Source organism: Eptatretus burgeri, chromosome 8 (genome assembly GCF_056783735.1).
Source record: "Eptatretus burgeri isolate ZD-2024b chromosome 8, Ebu_testis_v1, whole genome shotgun sequence".
Classification (NCBI taxonomy): Eukaryota; Metazoa; Chordata; class Myxini; order Myxiniformes; family Myxinidae; genus Eptatretus; species Eptatretus burgeri.
Window position 1 is genome coordinate 44964328 of NC_140968.1, and position 19743 is coordinate 44984070.

General features: G+C 33.9%; 1 protein-coding gene across 6 annotated transcripts in view; it reads right to left on the reverse strand.

The window, feature by feature from the left end:
- ZCCHC14 (zinc finger CCHC-type containing 14) overlaps positions 1–19743 on the reverse strand; it is a 121193-nt gene that overhangs the window by 55338 nt on the left and 46112 nt on the right. The window lies entirely within an intron of this gene.

The window sequence follows — 19743 nt, forward strand, 5'->3', positions numbered from 1 at the left end:
TCCGTCTCTCAAAGGTTAAGAATCACTTACAAAATTCTTGTATCCGGATCCAGATCCAGATCTTCACCAAAATCTAATCAATCCGTCCTTGTCACACACACGACCTGTGCACTAAATATCATCCGATTCGGTCCATAACTTCTTTTGAGATATCCTGCTTACGCTTACGGACAGACAGACGGGGGTGAAAACACAACCTCTGTCCACCTTTGTTAGGGGAGGTAATGAGCATCCTCGGCTGTGTTACACCAAAGGCTCAAAAAAAAAAAAAACCCATAGCTACCATTGCACATCTATGCTCAACTTACCTGGGGGTGGGACATCCTCATAAAAATATAGCTCCACAGAATTAGTATTACTTTTCACTCAGGTTGGAAAAATAATTGCTAAGTATATCTCAAGAATAAAAGAAAAAAAATAGTGGCAATACCCCTTGGGCGCTCACCTGGTAGAATAATGATACTGAGGAGGAAGTCAACGTGGGACGGAATCAGCAAATATCTATTTTGGGGAACACCCTCTCCCCCCCCCCCCTGCCGTAAATCCCCTCAGACCCCAATTTTTTAAATGGTGTGAACAAACATGAGTACATCACTGATGATGAAGGTTGTGGTCAAGTTTCATCGGAATTGTGTGTGTAGTTCCTGAGAGGAAAGAAAATACCTATTCCCCCTCCCCTGTAGACCCCCTCCGGCCTGATTTTTTCATGGTGTGAACAAACTTTGGGATGTCACAGGTGATGAAGGTTGTGGTCAAGTTTCATCGAAATTGTGTGGGAGGTTTTGGAGATGAAAGCAAATACATATTTTAGAGGGCAATCCACCCCATAGACCCCGTTTTACCCCAATTTTTTTTTTAACGTCGTGAACAAATTTTAGGACATCATGACATCATGGGATATGAAGGTTGTGGTCGAGTCATCGGAATTGTGGATGTAATTTCTGAGAAGAAAGCCAATACCTATTTTGAGGCGCAACCACCCCCCCCCCACCCCTGCAAACCCCATTTTTTTAATGGTGTGAACAAACTTTGGTAGATCACAGGTGATGACAGTTGTGGTCAAGTTTCATCAAAATTGGGTGTGGAGTTTTAGAGAAGAAAGAAAATGCCTCTTTGGGGGGGGGGGGCAACCCCTTCCTCCCCCCCCCCCCGTAAACTCCCTCCATAGACCCCTCCAACCCTGACTTTTATCATGCCATGAACAAACTTTGGTCCATCATGGGTGATGAAGGTTGTGGTTAAGTTTCATCGGAATTGCATGTGAAGTTTCTGAGAAGTTGTTCCAAGTGTTTGTGGACGGACAGACAGACTGACGACGTGCCATCCCATAAGCTTCCCAGAACTACGTTCCAGGTGAGCTAAAAATAGGGCCAATACCCCTGAGTAGGGTAAGAATACTGATTCTGGCTCACTTTTCCCCATGTAAATGAATGGGGGATTTTCAGCGATTCCCTTTTTTTTTTCCCTAAAAATAAACCCCCTTTTTATCCCAAGGTATATTTATTTGTCTCCCCTTTTAACCTGGAGGTTGAACCTCATTGAATTGAACACCTGGGGGTTGAACAGCTCACTCATTGAACCTATAAAGATTTGTTCATTCTCAAATTCCTTCAATAGTTTAATTTTCTTTGCACAATAATCCCCATCTAAAATATTGACAAACAAAAGATTTGAATCTTTATATTTTTGAAGATACCCCTTTTGTGTCATTACGAAATGATAAACTTCTCTTAATGCTCTTGTTTGACCACCTCCTGAGCCACAGGTTATTTTTTTGTTAAGCCCCGCCCACTTTTCTTTAAGCCCCGCCCACTTTTGCTAAGCCCCGCCCACTTTTGCTAAGCCCCGCCCACTTTTCATGAGGTATTTTTCCTAAGCCAAGCCCACTTTCCTAAGCCCCGCCCACTTTTGCTAAGCTCCGCCCACTTTTCATGAGGTATTTCTTTCTAAGCCACGCCCACTTTTCCTAAGCCCCGCCCACTTTTGCTAAGCTCCGCCCACTTTTCAGGAGGTATTTTTTCTAAGAAAGCCCACTTTTCCTAAGCCCCGCCCACTTTTGCTAAGCTTCGCCCACTTTTCATGAGGTATTTTTTCTCAGCCACGCCCACTTTTCCTAAGCCCCGCCCACTTTTGTTAAGCCCCGCCCACTTTTCATGAGGTATTTTTTTCTAAGCCACGCCCACTTTTCCTAAGCCCCGCCCACTTTTGCTAAGCTCCGCCCACTTTTCATGAGGTATTTTAAGCCACGCCCACTTTTCCTAAGCCCCGCCCACTTTTGCTAAGCTCCGGCCACTTTTCATGAGGTATTTTTCTAAGCCACGCCCACTTTTCCTAAGCCCCGCCCACTTTTGCTAAGCTCCGCCCACTTTTCATGAGGTATTTTTTCTAAGCCACGCCCACTTTTCCTAAGCCCCGCCCACTTTTGCTAAGCTCCGCCCACTTTTCATGAGGTTTTTCTAAGCCACACCCACTTTTTCTAAGCCCCGCCCACTTTTGCTAAGCTCCGCCCACTTTTCATGGGGTATTTTTTCTAAGCCACGCCCACTTTTCCTAAGCCCCGCCCACTTTTTGCTAAGCTCCGCCCACTTTTCATGAGGTATTGTTTCTAAGCCACGCCCACTTTTCCTAAGCCCCGCCCACTTTTGCTAAGCCCCGCCCACTTTTCATGAGGTATTTTTTCTAAGCCACGCCCACTTTTCCTAAGCCCCGCCTACTTTTGATAAGCCCCGCCCACTCTTACATCATTTCCAGTTCATCTCTGACACAAAGAAATCACTAGAAAATTACAGGATGTTATGGTTTTGAAAAATTTCCCAATGAAGGCTTGCCTAGGCTTGCCCAGGGAATTTCCAAAGGAAACCACACCCACCAGTCTTTCTCTATAAAAGCTTCAAACCCAGGCTCCATTTTAAACATTTGTTTTTGCTGGCAATGGTGTGCTGTGTGCTTGCCTCGAACTCTCTGTCTTGTATGGAACTAAACCTTCAAGTTGATGAACTGGATTCAAACCTCTTATCCATTGAGGTAAGATTTTCATTTTCCTATTTTCAAACTTTGATTGAAGCATACTCATTTAATAATTAAATAACTTAATTAATACATTATTATTTTCTCTCACAGGAAATTGTATCTGAAATACAAAATGAAAATACTGCTTTTGCTACAACTTGGGGGGAAATTGTTGGCTTGGTTGAAGACCTTATGAGCGACCAAGACCTTGAGTGGGATGACTTTGGTGTTCCTTGGAACTCTCTGTCTTGTATGGAACTAAACCTTCAAGTTGATGAACTGGATTCAAACCTCTTATCTGTTGAGGTAAGATTTTTATTTTCCTATTTTCAAACTTTGATTGAAGCATACTCATTTAATAATTAAATAACTTAATTAATACATTATTATTTTCTCTCACAGGAAATTGTATCTGAAATACAAAATGAAAATACTGCTTTTGCTACAACTTGGAGCGAAATTGTTGACTTGGTTGAAGACCTTGTGAGCGACCAAGACCTACAGAACGAGCAAGACCTTGAGTGGGATGACTTTGGTGTTCCTTGGAACTCTCTGTCTTGTATGGAACTAAACCTTCAAGTTGATGAACTGGATTCAAACCTCTTATCTGTTGAGGTAAGATTTTTATTTTCCTATTTTCAAACTTTGATTGAAGCATACTCATTTAATAATTAAATAACTTAATTAATACATTATTATTTTCTCTCACAGGAAATTGTGTCTGAAATACGAAATGAAAATACTGCTTTTGCTACAACTTGGGGCGAAATTGTTGGCTTGGTTGAAGACCTTATGAGCGACCAAGACCCACAGAACGAGTTCGTCCTTGATGACCCAACCAAAGAGTTATACCTTGGAGACCAGCAAAATCCTGAAAAAGAGTTTTACAGCAATAGTACTCATTGTGAGTTATCAAGACAATACCCACTGAACAAGTTATACGTTGATGAGCCAGAATACAAGTTTTACCTTGGAGACTCACAAATTTTGAAAAAATCAGTAAATGAGTTCTGCCTTGATGGTTTAAATAACTACCTTGGAGACTCAGGAAAAGGGTTCTGCCAAGATGGTTCTAAATATGGGAACTACCTTGGAGACTCACAAATTTTGAAAAAATCAGTAAATGAGTTCTGCCTTGATGGTTTAAATAACTACCTTGGAGACTTGGAAAGTTGGGTTTATTTTGAAGACTTGAAATGCTACCACTCTTTGGGATTTAAACCTATCAAGAAAGTTCTTACTCCCTCTTTCTATGTTATCAAACCTGAAAGCCTTAAAAGACAGAATTGGAAGAAGAGAAAAAAAAACGTAAAAATATATATATATATATAGGTGGAAATCTCATTTTGAAAAAGACATTGTGTTGGGTGAGGATTGAGTTGGGGTTGAGATTTTGAATGTGAGGGTTGGGGTTGAGATTTTGAATGTGAGGGTTGGGACACACACACACATACACATCAACAAACAAAAGTTAAGCCTTGACTATTCAGTTGAGGATTCTGTGTTTGGGGTTCACAGATCTAAGAACGTCCACCCCTTGACACACATTATATACTGTTATACACCTCGGACTTGGCCCTCGAGTGTCCACAACGGTGTATAGTAGGAGGGAGTGAAGCGCCAACCTATTGCTCCCATTGCACACACACACACACACAAACAAAAGTTAAGCCTTGACTATTCAGTTGAGGATTCTGTGTTTGGGGTTCACAGATCTAAGAACGTCCACCCCTTGACACACATTATATACTTGTACACCTCGGACTTGGCCCTCGTGTGTCCACAAAGGTGTATTATCTGCTTAGTTTTGTCTTTTGTAATTCCTGTGAATAAAATGAACCTAAAAACTCTTCCCCTTCCAAATCATATATTTTATGTATGAATATATAATCATATATTCCAAATCATAACAACCCACGCATATCTACTCCTCAAATCAATAACGGTTAAAGCATACTTGTACCCCTTATCATTATTGAGTTCAATCAAATCAGCAGACCAGATATAATCAACTTCCTTGGAATAAACTTTCCTTCTCTGAAACTTTGTGAATATTGGTTTATGTAATTCATCAGCTAATTGCTCTTCAGTCTTAATGGCATCATTAGAGCCTATAAGTTTTTTGAATTTCCAAGTCCAAGTTTCAATTTAGCACTAATCATCTTCTTCACGATGAACCTATCAACTTTTTCTCTCAAGGTTGGATTTTGTATCAGAGACAAATTATACAACATTTCTCTATCGGCTTCATGCTTTTCTTCCAACGTTGTGGTATTCCCATAATCAATATCGTGTCTCATGCACACTTCATCAACTCTATTGATTGGTTTACTCCAGGATTTAGGATTGTCTGCCTCATCTAATCTTTTATTCAAGTTTGTGCCTGGACCACAGAAAGAATACCCTGGAAGATGTAATTCCCCTGGTATTCCAGTAGTTGTAAATTTACTTCCTGATAAAAACTTTTGTATATCTCCTCCGAGTTTGTGTTTGGAGATAAATTGATTTTTTTGAACCACACACCGAACATATACCTTTTTGTATAACCCTGTTATTTTTACTTTTAATATATGAAATATTTTTAGTATTAGTTTTCTTTTACATTTGAGACAATAACTCATTTATTTATGAGAAAAATTCCTGCAGAGTGCAAAAACCTTTTTAGTTTCCAACATGCACATTTGAATCTTAATTTTTAAAACATAAAGAATCCTTAGAAATGCCTTCACTCTCTCCTCCATTTATTTAAGAAAAAACTTGAATTAAAATGAATAGCTTGACGATGTCAATAGTCTTGAAGAAAATATTGCAAATAGACTTGTCAATTCTTTGTTTTCCTCCTCGGTGGGTTGAGTTATTTTCTGTAATACCACCAATCTTTTTTGAATCTCACTGGTTTCCATATTTTGATATTTATTCATTCTCTCTCTTTCCTCCCTCTCTCTCTTCTCCTTTTCCTCCTTCTCTTTCTTCTCCCTCTCTCTCTTCTCTCTTTCCTCCCTCTCTCTATTCTCTCTTTCCTCCTTCTCTCTCTTCTCCTTTTCCTCCTTCTCTTTCTTCTCCCTCTCTCTTCTCTCTTTCCTCCCTCTCTCTCTTCTCCTTTTCCTCCTTCTCTTTCTTCTCCCTCTCCTCCTTCTCCTTTTCCTCCTCTTCCCTCTCTTCTTCAACTCCTTCCTCATCCCTTACTATCCTTGAATCGTTTACACCCCATAGAATATTATACATATATTCATCAGGATTTCTTGTTATTCCTGTATCTAAAATAATTTTTTACAACAGGAAACCAATAAAATTTCTTTTGAATTTCTAAAAGAGCCTTACCTTTTCTTAACCTTATAATTTTTTCATTATTTAACATTCTAATTAAATCTAAAGTTGTCGGTTTATCAACATCAGCATAATGCCAATCTTTTATTGAAAATACCTCATTCTTATGTTGTAGAACATATTTATTAAAATAACGAATACCCTTTTCTTGAAGGTATGCTTGGACACAGAAATGATAATTTTCTTGAAGCCTTCTTGCTGTCATTTATGTATTAGAAATATATGTTAGAATAATATTATGGCACGAAACACCTCCACATCTTCCCATAGTTAAATTATTTTGTATTTCCTTACTTATTATATATAATCCTGTTTTTTCTGTTTTCATGAGATAAACAAGGGCAAAACCATTATTATATTTACCCTTATTAAATTCTTTTATTTGTTGTTTACTAATCGTGGCTCCACAAAACTCATTCTCGATACCAAGTGCATAATATTCTTCCTTACGAGACTGATTTAATTGTTCCAGGTCTTCGAGGTTAATTTTAAATGACCAATTATACCCTAAATCATTCATATCATACCCCCATTGTTCTATTCTCATACAAACGATACGCCCTTCTTTATAAAAATTTATTTTAATTCGAACTGTGAATTCTGTATGACCTGGAGATAATATCAACACTTCTGTATCTTTGGAATACACAGCCGTTTTATTTAAGTATATATATTGTGATAAATCGCTTAATCTCACCAAGTCATTCGCGTCAGTCGGGCTTGGATAATTTTTTAATTTATAAGCATTTTTCATGTTAATATTTTTGTTTATATTATATTTATGTCGTTCAGCCTGTGCCTTTGTATAATAATTTGATAAATCAATATCCAGTTCTTGAGATACACCAAAGATAGAACCATCTTTACCAACATAAGTCATTTATATTAGATTAAAAATAATATCATAAAAATTTTTATTTTTGTTGAGTTGAAATAACACATATAGACATAATTGACCACAACACTTGGAATTTAATTCTTGGACTTGAAATGTTTGATAAACACCATTCTGTAAGAATTTTATGACTTCAACAGGTGGTGGAAGACCAAAACTATCAAAATAATATTTGTCTTGACTATTAAAAATACAAACCCAATGAGAACCGTTCCCATCATTATCTTCTAAGTTCATAATAATATTCTTTGTATGTTTCGGCACATTTGTTAATTCATCTCTCATACAAATAACCACATTATGAATTTTTAATTTCTTACAATATTTGGCAAGTTGTAAATTTGATGTTGTATTCTTTCCAAATTCTTTCAACCACTCATCAATGCTCATTTATTTATTAGAAAGATATAATCCATTACCTCTTTTCGTTAATTTTACACCTGCTTGTGCTATAGAAGAAAGCATATCTCCAACTAACAATCTCGCTTTATCAGGCAGACCTTCAAGTTTTTCAGCAAAATCTACAATTACACCACTTCCACTAATTTGTTTCTCCAACTCTTTGTTATGTCTTTCCAATTCTTTTTGAGCCTGGAGTTGAGCCTTCCTTTCGTTGGCAGTTTTCACCGCTGTTGAAATACCACCCGTCAATGCTCCAACCGCACTTAAACCAGCAAATAAAGGAATTAGAAATGGGAGAAATCCTCCACTCGTCTCTCTTATTGAATATTTTTTCAACATTGGTTTTGTCATTTTAATTTTAAGTGAGCCAGTGTCATTCAAGATTTTAACCTGTTCTCTTGTGAGCAAAACATCAATTCTTACTGCTCCTTTTCTCTGAATTGTATTAACGTTAATCGTACAAGGCTTTTGATTTTGAACACAAGATGATAGTTTATGAAGATTGATTTGATTAACATATACCCCAGTTGGTACTTTGCCACTCATTTATTTAACAAAAAATTATGTGAGACTAATCATCACACCATTATCTGTATTAATCTGCAATTCTGTTTCTTCCAAAAGCAAACAATATGTATCAATTTCTTCACTCTCTCCTCTTTCAATGTATAGGGAAGTATCCACTCGATTAGACTTTATAGTTTCCTTTTGAGCGCTCAGGTCAAACGCATAGATTGTATACAAACTTTTAAATGCTGTCATATCCAAAATAGGTTCTTTATTTCCATTACTTTCACACACCTTTTGGTAAGACTTGTATGCTTCAGCAAAATCATTTTTTCCCAATTAATTTCCAATCTATCTCGTGGATAAAATGTTCCATCTAGAGAAACGCGAAGTTGTTTCACCTTAGCATTATCACTCAATGCATTATTCTTATCAGTCGCAGTATCACCATCTGGCTTTTTACAAAATCATCCACAGATATCGTGGCTTTCCTTCCAGAACACCCAAATTCCACGTGTAAGTAGTTTGATTGAGTTTTACGTGTTGACATCTTCTTTTGAGGTATGATACACTGAGTGGTTTCTTTGAGTTAAGTCTTCGATTCAACATCTCTTCTGTTTTAAGATTAGGAGTATATTCACTGATATACCAACTCATCTCCTCAATTACAAATTTATTCTGTTCACCAAAAGCACTACCAACACCAAAAAGCAATCTATTTTCATTATCATTCCTTTGTAGTTGAAATCTAATTTTAAGACCATACAGAACTTTATCATAATCACAAAATCCAAATATACCTTTAAGAGGAACTGCCACAGTAAAACTATTTTCTGCTTTTGTATCATCATTATACATTCCTTTCCTTTGAATATATCCAGGGTCTGTGTTTGTTCCCGTTGACATATCAGGAATAAAACCTTCGACAGACCCCTTTCCCATTCTATCACTGAATGTATAGAGTGTAAATTTCATCATTTCAGATACAGCAGAGACATAATCAACCGCTTCAACTTCTTGTGTTCCAATATACAATCGCACACTATCAAACATTTTCCAGAAGAAATCATTTACAAGTGTAGCGTTTGTGTTATTCCCAGCCTTAGTGAATTTAAATTTACACAACAAGAAACTTTCGGAGAGATTCAAATAGGTTTGTTGATTATTTATTTCAAAACTTTTGTACCATTTGTATTCCAGTCTGTTCCAGTTATTGCATTTACCTTGAAGTAATCTTCTTTTTTAGTGGAGTTTGAGATAATAATAGTATCATCCAAATCATAGATACTATCAATTGCTTCCATACTTGTATTTATTTAGGAAAAAAGATGTTAAAACTTTTGAAACCCTGATCCAAGTATTTGAATTATTTTCTGTCGTTCTTGGGGGGACAACTGAGTTTTACCTTTCTTAATTTCTTTTATTGCTTGTAATTTATGAGATTCCTTCTGAGCATCTTTTATACTCTTTACAGCACCTGCTACATTTCCCACAGCAGAAGCAGTTGAACCAATTAGGTCTTTATGTTTAAGAATAGTTGAACCAATACCCATGAGAGTATCAATTATCCCATCTCCTCTAAATTGATGTCCGACACCCCTTTGTCTCTTAGGTTTATAGTATCCTCTACCAAGATACATACCTTCACCCTTGTAGTACGGGGAAAGGAACATCCCATCCCCTGTAATTATTTTATATTTTCCCAACTCGTGTTCCCTCACAATAACCATCGTATTTATTTATTGAAAAACTTCACGTAGGTGAATTCTGATGGATATAACTTCTCCATTAAAAGAAATCACACGATTATCTTGGTCGGTTATCCTAAAATTTACTCTGTGTATGGTTTTTCCTGACACAGGTAGATAAACCAAATTTTTAGGTTCCATATTGAATTTATAACCAATTGGGGTTGAGTATGCGCTGAATGAAAATATTGTATTTGTTTTTTTCCATCATTATAAGCACCATCAATCAAATCACAGTGAATTAACACCGAATTTATTCCTGAGGATATTTGAATGACATTATCACTGTAAAACGTCCCATTAGTTTCAATCTTTTTTGAGGAGAAACCTAATAACTCTCTAAATGAATTATCAATTGTGAAATCAACCTTGTAGTTATTTTTAACTTTAATCGTTGATTTTGAAGTATGTTTTTGAATGTTTATAACAATATTTTTTGGTTCATCACCCTGTTCTTTCATAAGACGAGCAATTTCGGAAGATATTTGAGAAATCTCGTATGCTCCGGGTGAGACTGTTATCGCTTTGTATCCACTTCCCGGATTATAACTAAACTTGTCATTTTTCTCGGTTATATTAAATAAGGTATTATAAGTTTCCATGGACAATAAAGATGCCTCATATTCTTTTGTTGTGTCAAGTTGTAGTGGGTATGGGAATGAAGATGTGTGGTCGCTTGTTGTGAAATTAAAACTCAGGATTGTGCTTCTCATCTTATTTAATATGAGATAAAATGTCTTTATATTGAGATTTATTAATTATTTTCATGTTCATCAACTGGTCTAAAATGGCTGATGCTTCATTAAAACAATTGTTATTTCCAGCCTTCTTACTGCCTAACAACAATAACAGTCTATTAACTAATTGCGATGGGTCATTTGAAAGAAAACTAATACCTGAACCAAGGATACTTAAAGCCTGAATAATGTGTTTCTCCTTCTCATTCTTCCTACTTTTACCAGAAAGAATAACCTTATAATTTAGAGTGTTCAGCAAATCAATATATACTCTATCATCATTATTTTCCATATCCAATGGTTTATCAATATACTTTGATTCATCCCTCACAGTTGAACCTTGTCTTCCATCTTTTGTGAGAAGAAACATTAATCTCGGAGTTAGTTTAACAGGGGTTGAGCAGAACTTAAGAACCTTAATTCATCATTAAATATCAATACCTTTTCTTGAACAAGATGAAATATTGCTGGTTGTTCTGTTGGAATGAGTCCTGCTTTGGTTTTTGAATCCGCTGAATATTCATTGTTTTGAACAGCATTCACAATATAATCAGGGGGTTGATTAATCTCTTCCAGTTGTTGAAATAAACCTTCATCATCATATTCTAATTCTCCTAAATGCTCTAATTCTTCCTCCGTCATTTGACTGAAATCTTTTAACATTTGAAGCTTTCTGGGAGTATATTCTACTGTGGGAACTGTGGAAACATCTTTCATTTTTTCTTGGGAAGTTTTTAAAAGTGGTTTAAAAAATTTCTCTTGTTTTCTTTCAAATGCTTCTTCGCCCGTTAGTTTCTGTCTGCGTTTCTTCTTTATGTCTTCCTGTTGTTTTACAACTTTTGAAACCAACTCTTGATGTTCCTTAAATCTTCTTGCTCTTTCTTTTGTATCCATTTATTTATTGTAAAATATCATTTAATGAATTGTAAAGATTAACAGGGAAATTTTCCTTTTCTTCATCATTCAAGTAGATGTGTTCAAATAAATCCTTTTCTTTAAATATTTCATCAAATTCTTTATTAACATTAATGCGAGTTGTAATTTCTTCTTCACTAATACTTGCATCTCTGCTTTTCATACGTTTGCGTTGAGTTTCTTCATCAACATCAAAACCGAATGATAAAATCTTCACTCCGCTCAGATATTTAATAATTTGTCTCGTTCCTTCTGGATTAGTTTCTAATATCCCAACACCACCAGATTTTAGTTTCCTTAACTCACTCTTACAATGTGAATATTTTGTTGTACCAAGAGAAACCTCCTCAAATATTTGTCCTTCATTCCTCAATCGCATATGTTCCTCCACTGAAATATAGTGATAATCTTCACCTTTTACTTCTCCACGTCTTATTGCTCTAGTTGTTGTTGATACAATGCGTATCACGGGGTGTTTTTTAAGTAAATTTACAATATTCTCATTTGTACTACACAAGAACCTTGATTTATGAAAGTTTTTTCCAGAAGCAGATTTACCCACAAGATTTATAATAATAGTTGTCATTTATATATGTAATTGTTTATAAAACAAAAAATATATCTCTTAATATCTCATCTTGTTTCACAACAATATATTTATATTTTTCAGTCGTGTGCTTCATGTAATCCTCAAATTTCTTTTTACTACATAATGTAGAACAATTATCTCTCCAAAAATTATTGATATCTATTGAATTTAACTTGAATAAAATAAAAGTATTAGCATTGTTTCTGATGGAACGACGAGGAAGTTGAAAGTACGATTGACTAAGATAAATACAATTACAAGAAGAATGTCTCCCTCTTGTGTAGTAGCTGTCCATTACCGTTTGGTTTCTCTCGTTAACACAATCATCAAAGATAACCAGGTTCTTTTTTGATTTATCCAAATCTTGGGGAGACGGTATATCATCCGTATTATCACTAAGAATACAAGTTATAGGATTTGATTTCTTTTTACATCTCTGTGTATCACAAAATAGTTGAATTATATCTTCAATGTTATAATCATTTAGGTTTTTTTGACGTTTAAATAAACCGATTATATCTTCTTTTTGAAGACCAGCATTAAAACCTTGTGAGAGTAGTTGATACTCTGGTTGAAAACTCGACTTTGTGGAAATTATTAAATTATCATAATCTAAAAAGTTGGGAGTGAGGAGCATTTTTAAAAGTAAGCAGGTTTTTCCACATCCACTTGAACCAACTATGAGACATCTTAATGAATTTGGGAGATTTTTATGGTTGTTAAATTTTATCTTATTTTCCCAAATAGGTAAAAAATCATTCATTTATATATTTGAAAAACAGGTTATTTAATTTATTATTGGCTTTTTTAGAAACTCTATATTTTATCCTAAGTTCAGGTTTAATTTCAAGATAATCCATTATTTTATTTATACAATATCTTGTGTTGATATTTCCCTGAAAATTACATCCATGAATAATATACAACAACAATCCTTTGAACATTTCTCTTATACGTTCAGTTTCTTCCCTTGTAAGGAAAGGTGTGTTATCACCCTCATACTTTACATTCATTTCTCTAATCAATCTTGTAAAGTAATTCATTTTTGGTGTAAATCTAAAAGAATTATTTTTCTTTTTATATTTTTTATTATCATTAATTAGAAGATAATCACAGAATATACATTGTTTATAGGCTTTTGACTCTGTGTTTAATCCCCGTCTTTCACACGCAGGACAATTCTCAAATTTGTCATATGGAGAATCAGGAAAGTCTAGCATATTTATAAAGTAAAACTTTACTTAAACTGAAATTCATCTGTACTTTCAGTTGTATATTACCATCGATATCGATATACTTTTTCATTATCAGATTCAACGACAACATTTTTTATATTAAAGGTAATTTTAAAATTATCGTTAACTACTATTGAACGAAATGTCATTTCACCTGATATATTAACATCCTTTATTTCATCAGGATTTACATCTTTAGGGTTGTTGAAAAAAATACAAATTTCTCCTTGCATATTACAGATGGTCTTATCTTTTCTTTCTAAAGCTTCATCCATAAGGTTTTTGTTCTTTGATACTTTTTCTTGTTTCATTGCTTTTTCTAGTTTTGAATATATTACTAGAAGGAGAGGAGAAACTTTTGTTAGAGATACTTTAATTGATGTTCTACCAGGTATACTAAAAGCCCTTCCACTGAAGGAAATTGAAGAACTCATATTATTTACCATAATAGTTTTTATCCAATAGTTGTTATATTTATCTTTGTTCAATTTTACATCCTTGACATATTTCTCAGTATCTTTAACAGATGAAGAGATTGATTGAAACTTGTCTTTTGTGTCTTGAAACATTGTATTTATTAAGTGAAAAAGTTGGAGGATAAAATGTTTTTAAGCACAGATTCACCTATAAATTAAACGAAATTTTCATCAAGAAAATTTTAGTTTAAGCAAAGTTTTATTCTATAAATATGGTGAATACAACGTACTGCGATGTTTGTAATCACGATTATAAACATTATAGAAAACACCTCCGAACCAACAAACACACATTTAATCTATTTCATCAAATATCTCCTCTTGAGTTGGAAAGAAAACATTGTGATATCTGTTCAAAGGATGTTTTGAAGAGTAGTTATAATAAACATCTTCAATCACAAAAACACAAGAAAAATGAGTTTAAAGTAAAGGGAGACTATTATATTGAAAACACTGATGGGGCATTTAAAGGGCATATAAAAATAAGGATTTTTCAATTTGGAGAACCCGGTCCATCATCAATAGCTGAATCAATTGAAATAGTGAAACCCGATGTTGAAAAATTTATTAAAAAGACATTAAAAGAAATGAAAACTTTAAAGTTTTATATGGGAGTGAAAATGAATATGAAAAGACAAGATGAAGAACATACTCCTTATATGAGAACAGGTCTTCATTTTATAACATCATTTCAAGATTTTTTGAATAGTGGGGTTTATGAAGAACTATCAAGACAAGAGGAGGATGTTGATAATACAGTGGTAGGAAGTGGATTCAATATTAAAAAAATCATCTTTTTAGATATACACATTCTAAAATCAAACCCTCTTAAAGCTTCTTCTTATATTGAATTACCAAAAGAAATAAAACGAAAGAAGGCAGTTGTTAATATTAAGAACAATGATAATAAATGTTTTCTCTGGTCTGTTCTTGCTCACTTTCATCCACCAAAATGTAATTCAGAAAGAGTAAAACAATATATGAAATATGAGAATACCTTGGACATTAAAGATTTTAAATTCCCAATGCCACTATCAGATATTCCTAAATTTGAGAAAAAGAATAATCTTTCTATTAATGTATATGGATTAACGGATACAAACAAAGTTCAAATATTAAAAATTTCAAACAACTATAAAAATGAAGAAACACACATTGACCTTTTATATTTTAGTGTTGGAAAGAATTCACATTACACATACATCAATAATTTATCAAGATTAATCTCTTCTCAGGTATTCAGAACAGCAAACAAAATATATCCTTGTAAGCGATGTCTTAATTCATTTCATACAAAAGAACGATTAGAACAACATTCAAAATATTGTAGTAATCATAAATCAGCTGTAATGACAATGCCTAAACCTGGTGAAAAGATTTATTTTGAAGATTATAATAAATCTATCATGCACCCATTTGTGATATACGCTGATTTTGAATGTATCCTTAAAAAGATAAATACTGCTTCTCCTAATCCAAAAGAACCATATACAAATAAATATCAAAAACATATTCCTTGTGGTTTCTGTTATTATATCAAATCATCTGTTGGAGAAAAGTATAACAAACTTGAACATTATCGTGGAAAAAATGCTTCACAAGAGTTTGTAAAACGATTAGAAAAGGATTGTATAAGACTCACTAAATTAATGAAAGAAACAAATGAACCGATGAAATTAACCAAAGAAGAAAAATTAGAATTTAGAATGAACAATATCTGTCATATTTGTGAGGGGAAATTAAGGAGTCTAAAGTTAGAGACCATTGTCATCTTACTGGTAAATATAGAGGTCCCGCTCATTCCTGTTGTAATCTTAATTATAAATTACCTTCTTTTATTCCAGTCTTTCTTCACAACAGCGCCAACTATGATACACATCTATTTATAAATGAACTTTCAAAAACACCAGGGAATATTTCTGCCATAACAAACACAAGTCAAAAGTATATTTCATTTTCAAAAATGATATTCACAAAACCTTTAACTCGTATTAGGTTTCTAGATTCTTACAAGTTTATGGGAACACCACTAGCCTACCTCGCATCAAATCTAAGCTCCACGGACTCTTTTCCAAATCTTAATTCATTCTTTCCAAAAGAGGAAATTCTCACTAAAGAGGAAATTCAGATTAAAGAGAGAATTCAAAGTAAAGAGGAAACTCTAATTAATGAAGAAATTCTAACTGAAGATGAAATTCTAATTATAAAGAAAATTCGAACTAAAGAGGAAATTCAGATTAAAGATGAAATTCTGATTAAAGAAGGAATTCTTACGAGAGAGGAAATTCAAACAAGGAATGAAATTCAAAGTAAAGAGAAAATTCTTACAAGTAAGGGAATTTATCCTTATGATTATATGGATTCATTTATGAGATTTAAAGAAACACAACTTCCTTCAAAAGAAAGTTTCTATAATAACCTTTATGAAGAAGAGATAAGTGATAAGGAATATAAACACGCACAAGAAATATGGAAAATATTTAAGATAAAGAACCTTGGAGAATATCATGATTTATATCTAAAAACAGATGTTTTATTGTTAGCTGATGTGTTTGAGGCTTTTAGAACACTCTGTCATAATAAAAATTGTTATGGATTAGACCCTGCCCACTATTTCACAGCTCCTGGTTTAGCTTGGAGTGCAATGTTGAAAATGACAAAACAAGATATAGATTTAATCAGTGATGTTGATATGCTTTTGATGATTGAGAAGTCCAAGAGAGGTGGAATATCACAAGTATGTTCAAAAAGATATGCGAAAGCAAATAATAAATATCTCCCAAATTATGATAGTGAAAAAGATAGTAATTATTTGATGTATTTTGATGCTAATAATTTGTATGGATGGGCAATGTCTCAATCTCTACCTTATGGTAAATTAGAGTGGGTGGAAGAAAAGGATTATGAAAAGGCTTTGATGAATATTGTTATTTCTTCTCAAGAGGAATTGAATGACGAAGAAGGAGGTTATTATTTTGAAGTTTTTTTTTTTTTTTTTTTTTTTTTTTTTTTTGTATACCTTGGTCGAGGCTCGTATGAGAGCTAAGTCTTGGTATATAAATTGGCTAAGTGCTAAGTCTTGGCTAAAATCTCAGTCTTGGTATATAAATGGAGTCTTGGTATATAAATGAAAGTTGATTTGAGGTACCCGAGTGTTCTTCATAATAAGCATAAAGACCTTCCTTTTGCATGTGAGAAAGAAACCCCAAAGAAAGAATGGTTCAGTGATTATCATAAAAGTTTTAATATTAAAGGCAAATCAACAGAAAAGTTATTAACAACATTCTATGATAAAGAGGGATATGTTTTACATCAGAGAAGCTTAAAACAGTTTTTGAGAGAAGGATTGAGAGTAGCTAAAATTCATAGAGTTTTAAAATTTAAACAAAGTCCTTGGGTGAAAAAGTATATTCAATTCAATACAGATATGAGAGCAAATACAAAAGTAAAATTTGAAGGGGACTTTTATAAATTAATGAATAATGCTGTATTTGGAAAGACTATGGAAAATGTTAGAAACAGGCAAAACATTAGATTCGCAACATCTTGGAAAGAAGCTTCGAGATTGATAAATAAACCAAGTTTTGAGAGAGAAGAGGTTTTTTCAGAGAACTTTTCTGCAATTCATATGAAAAAGGAAAGTATTGTAATGGATAAACCAATTTATATTGGAACAGCAGTTCTTGATTTATCAAAGATATTGATGTATGATTATTTGTATAATGACTTAAAGAAAGAGTATGGTGAAAATGTTTCATTGTTGTATATGGATACTGATAGTTTTATCCTAGATATAAAAACTGATGATGTTTATGAAGATATGAAGAAAAATATTGGAGTATATGATACAAGTAATTTCAGCAAGAAGAGTGAGTTATTTTCCAAAAAGAATGAAAAGGTTATTGGTAAGTTTAAGGATGAGTTCGGTGGAAAAGTAATGAGTGAGTTTATTGGATTGAGAGCAAAGGCATATGCTTATAAGTATGGTGAACAGATTGATAAGAGGTTAAAGGGAATAAAGAAATATGTAATAAAGAAATCAATAACTTTTAGAAATTATTATAATTGTTTGATGAATAAGAAAGAAGAATATAGGAAAATGAATACAATAAGAAGTTATAAACATAACATATATAGTGAAGAAGTAAATAAAAAGGCATTAGGAGCCTTTGATGATAAGAGATTTATTTTAGATAATGGAATAGATTGTGTTCCATGTGGATATTGTATGATAGAGTGTATAAAATAGATTATGTTTTAACGATGGGAAGATGGGTTAGGGTTTTTTAAGGGCTACCGCCGCGTTTTTTCACAATATATAAATGGTTAAACCAAGTATTAATCAAACTAAAGAGTGGAGAAAATCTCAGTCTTGGTATATAAATGGAAAACATAATGAATGTGAAAAATATCAAATAAGTCTTATTGAAAAAAATAACTGAAACAAAGGTAAATAAAACAAATAAGCGAATTAATTTAAAAACTAGTAAGTTAGAGGATGTAAAGAAAAAAATGAATATCCTTGAATGGACTGAAAACTTTGATGGTTATCAATTGAACAATGAAAAAACAATTTACTATAATCTCAAAATGATATGTGGCTCAGGAGGTGGCCAGATGAGAGCATTAAGAGAAGTTTATCATTTCGTAATGGCACAAAAGGGGTATCTTCAAAAATATAAAGATTCAAATGTTTTGTTTGTCAATATTTTAGATGGGGATTATTGTGCAAAGAAAATTAAACTATTGAAGGAATTTGAGAATGAACAAATCTTTATAGGTTCAATGAGTGAGCTGTTCAACCCCCAGGTGTTCAATTCAATGAGGTTCAACCTCCAGGTTAAAAGGGGAGACAAATAAATATACCTTGGGATAAAAAGGGGGTTTATTTTTAGGGAAAAAAAAGGGAATCGCTGAAAATCCCCCATTCATTTACATGGGGAAAAGTGAGCCAGAATCAGTATTCTTACCCTACTCCCCTGGGCACTCATCTCATAACGGCCAGATAAGAAAACCAAGGAACCACTGGTACGAGTAGATGACCCACAAAATATGTAACGGAGAAGAAAGTAAATACCTATGGATTTCTTTATTAATGACATGAAGAAACTTTGGTACATCACGGGTGATGAAGGTTATGGTCAAGTTTCATCAAAATTGTGTGTGCAATTTCCGAGAAGAGAGCAAATACCTATTTTGGGGGGAAAATTCCCCGTAGACACCCTTAGACCCTGATTTTTTAATGTCGTGAACAAGCTTTGGTACATGACAGGTGATGAAGGTTGTGGTCAAGTTTCATTGAAATTGTGTAGTTTCTGAGAAGAGAGCAAACACCTATTTTGGGGGGCAACCCCTCCCCCCACCCACCATAGACCTTCGACCTCGTTTTTGTATGGCACGAACAAACTTTGGTACATACCGGTTGATGAAGGTTGTGGTCAAGTTTTATCGACATCGTGTGTGTCGTGTTAGAGAAGAAGTTGCAAGTGTTTTTGGACAGACAGATGACGTGCCATCTCACAAGCTCCCTGGAACTACGTTCCAGAGGAGCTGATTCGTTTCTTACAATAATTGTTCATAGGTTTAGAAATGACCAAAACAATTGTGTAAATTTCGGGAGGAACAAAAGAAACAGGAATTACACGGGGCAGAAAAAGACAAAGACAAACTAGAATGGCACTCAATAGAGCAATACCTCCACCAGGTTGAACAGTTTAAATTTTGTATCCCGGATCTGCGTAGGCCGGATCTGCATCCGAACCATAAACATTTAAGTGGCTTGTTCTTGTCAACAACTGAGCTGTGAGCTTTGTCATAATGTGTCCAAAACGTTTTGAGATATCGTGCTATATATCATTTTGGTCTAATTTCTGAATGGTGAGGAAACACAAATAATTTTAAAA